General features: G+C 46.9%; 2 non-coding genes and 3 pseudogenes across 2 annotated transcripts; all 5 read left to right on the forward strand.

The window, feature by feature from the left end:
* Nucleotides 1-242: 242 nt before the first annotated feature.
* Nucleotides 243-361, forward strand: LOC114581349 (annotated as a pseudogene).
* Nucleotides 362-741: 380 nt separating this feature from the next.
* LOC114581347 lies at nt 742-860 on the forward strand (annotated as a pseudogene).
* Nucleotides 861-1,238: 378 nt separating this feature from the next.
* On the forward strand, nt 1,239-1,357 carry LOC114581353. The gene has a single exon (XR_003703273.1). It is a non-coding gene; the product is annotated as a 5S ribosomal RNA (ribosomal RNA).
* A 376-nt stretch (nt 1,358-1,733) lies between these two features.
* On the forward strand, nt 1,734-1,852 carry LOC114581344 (annotated as a pseudogene).
* A 375-nt stretch (nt 1,853-2,227) lies between these two features.
* Nucleotides 2,228-2,346, forward strand: LOC114581354. Its single transcript, XR_003703274.1, has one exon. It is a non-coding gene; the product is annotated as a 5S ribosomal RNA (ribosomal RNA).
* The last annotated feature ends 812 nt before the right edge of the window (nt 2,347-3,158 follow it).

The following is a 3,158-nucleotide window of genomic DNA, read 5'->3' on the forward strand; positions in this document are numbered from 1 at the left end:
AGGTGGCGACTGCGCGGGAACATCAATAACTTTCTCCTCAGAATTACAATTCGGCATTATGACCCCATTCCTGAAAGCTTATTCCGACCCAGATGGAGCGCTGATGCGCCATAGGCCCATCAGCCCACCAGGCACAGCCAAAAAATGCATTTTTTATCCCCTACGATCTGTCGGAATGAAGATGCGCCAAAATCATCTCTCCACGACGTCATCTTAAGAATAATTTGAGATAATATTACTGCGGGTATGACCATACCAGCACTAGTGCTTCAGATCCCATTAGAACTCCACAGTTAAGCGTGCTTGGGCGAGAGTAGTATAGCGATGGATGACCTCCTGGGAAGTCCTTGTGTTGCACCATTTTTTTTTAACCAGCCAACTCTTTTTTTTTTTTCTAGCTCTTCGCCATGGCCTACGAACCCTTGGCAGTGTTGGCTCGCCGCGCATCAAGAGATGAAACCCGCATCCTGGGACCCGTGAAGGCATCCGGCGGGTCTTAAGTGGAGTCCGTGCGGGAATATCAATAACTTTTTGCCAAGGATTTCGATTCAGCGTTATGACCCCATTCCAGCAAGTTTTTTTCGAGCCGGACGGATCGCCGATAAGCCATAGGCCCATCAGACGGCCATGTGAAGACAAAAAAATGCATTTTTGATCCTCTACAATCTTTCCTAATGAAGATGCATCAAAATCATCTCTCCATGGCATCAGCTTAAGAATAATTTGAGGCCAAATTACTACGGGTGCGATCGTACCAGCACTAGTGCACCGGATCCCATCAGATTTCCATAGTTAAGCATGCTTGTGTAAGAGTAGTACTAGGATGGGTGACCTCCTGGGAAGACCTCATGTTGGACCCTTTTTTTTTAACCAGTAATCTCTTTTTTTTTTCTAGCTCTTCGCCGCGGCCTACGAACCCGTGGCGGTGTTGGCTCGCCGCGCATCGAGCGATGAAACCCGTATCGTGGGACCCATGAAGGCATCCGGCGGATCCTATGTGGCGACCGCGCTAGAACATCAATAACTTTCTGCCCAGGATACCGATTTAGCATTATGATCCCATTCCGGAAAGCTTTTTCCGAGCCAGACGGAGCGTCGATGCACCATAGGCCCATCGGCCCACAAGGCGCAGCCAAAAAAATGCATTTTTGATCCCCTACGATCTGTCGAAATGAAGATGAGTCAAAATAATCTCTCTACGGTGTCAGCTTAAGAATAATTTGAGACAATATTACTACGGGTGCGACCATACTAGCACTAGAGCACCGGATGCCATCTGATCTCCGTAGTTAGGCGTGCTTAGGCAAGAGTAGTACTGGGATGGGTGACCTCCTGGGAAGTCCTAGTGTTGCACCCTATTTTTTTGAACCAGCCATCTCTTTTTTATTCTAGCTCTTTGCCACGGCCTATGAACCCTTGGCGGTGTTGGCTTGCCGTGCATCGAGCGATGAAACCCGCATCGTGGGACCCGTAAAGGCATCCGCGGGTCCTATGTGGCGACTGCAAGGGAACATCAAAAAATTTCAGCCCATGATTCTGATTCAGCAATATGACCATATTTCGGAAAGCTTATTTCGAGCCGGACCGAGTGTCGATGTGCCATAAGCCCATCGGCCGGCCATGCACAGCAAAAAAAAGCATTTTTGATCCCCTACGGTCCGTCGGAATGAAGATGCGTCAAAATCATCTCTCCACGGTGTCAGCATAAGAATAATTTGAGACCTTATTACTACGAGTGCGACCATACCAGCACTAGTGCTCCGGATCAAATCAGAACTTCGCAGTTAAGCGTGCTTTGGCTAGAGTAGTACTGGGATGGGTGACCTTCTGGGAAGTCCTCATGTTGCACCCTTTTCTTTTAACCAACCATCTCTTTTTTTTTCTAGCTCCTCGCCATGGCCTACGAACCCTTGGCGGTGTTGGCTCGCCATGCATCGAGCAATGAAACCTGCATCGTGGGACCCGTGAAGGCATCTGGCGGGTCCTATGTGGCGACCGCGCGGGAACATCAATAACTTTCAGCCCAGGATTCCGATTCGGCAATACAATCACTTTCCAGAAAGCTTGTTCCAAGCCGGACCGAGAGTAGATTTGCCATAGGCCCATCGGCCGGCCATACATAGCAAAAAATGCATTTTTTATCCCCTACGATCCGTCAGAATGAAGATGCGTCAAAATCATCTATCTACTGTGTTAGCTTAAGGATAATTTGAGACCATATTATTACAGGTGCGACCATCCCAGCACTAGTGCTCTGAATCCCATCAGAACTTCACAGTTAAGTGTGCATGGGTGAGAGTAGTACTGGGATGGGTGACCTCCTGGGAATTCCTTGTGTTGCTCCTTTTTTTTTGACCAGCCATCTCTTTTTTTTTCTAGCTCTTGGCCATGGCCTATGAACCCTTGGCGGTGTTTGCTCGCCACTCATCAAGCGATGAAACCCGCATCGTGGGCCCGGGAAGGCATCAGCAATTGATTTGATGAGCCCTTGATTTGGACTCATTTGGGTTCGGATTGGGTGGATCTTGGATGTCGTTGGTTTGTATTCCCGAGACGCTCAGTTCGACTGGTAAGTTTGCTGAAATCGGAGTTTGGTGGTCTCCAAATTAATTTTTGAAGTTTCCAAACTTGATTTGCCATCCGAGATTCGTGCCCCGATTAAGATAATTTGTGACGACGTATCAAGATATTATAACATATACCTTGTGCAGTCAAAATGTTAATCGGAGCTATTGAATTCGAATTCAATTTGAGTTAATTTTTGATTTGATTAGTGGTTGAATTTGAGCCCAATAATATATCAATTTGATCGAAGAATAAATTAGATTGAGCTGATCACATCAACGAAATCAAAAATCGAGGCTGATTATTGAGTGATAGGTTCGGAGTCGATTGCTTACGTCAATAGGTATCCACTAAGGGAAATCCTATGGTGAACGTCTATTTTCAGGCTATGAAAGACCTAGGTGCTAGAATTGACATCGGGGAAATAACCGAATAAATGAGGTCAACAGCGCATGGTTGGCTGATGGGCCAATTGCCCATCGACGCTCGTCCCGGCTCGGAAATAAGCTTTTTCGAATGGAGTCATTTTGACCGAATTGGATTTCTGGCAAAAAGTATGGATATTCCACCGGTCCGCCACATAGACCATCCGA

Source organism: Dendrobium catenatum, unplaced genomic scaffold (genome assembly GCF_001605985.2).
Source record: "Dendrobium catenatum unplaced genomic scaffold, ASM160598v2 fragScaff_scaffold_1671, whole genome shotgun sequence".
Lineage (NCBI taxonomy): Eukaryota > Viridiplantae > Streptophyta > Magnoliopsida > Asparagales > Orchidaceae > Dendrobium > Dendrobium catenatum.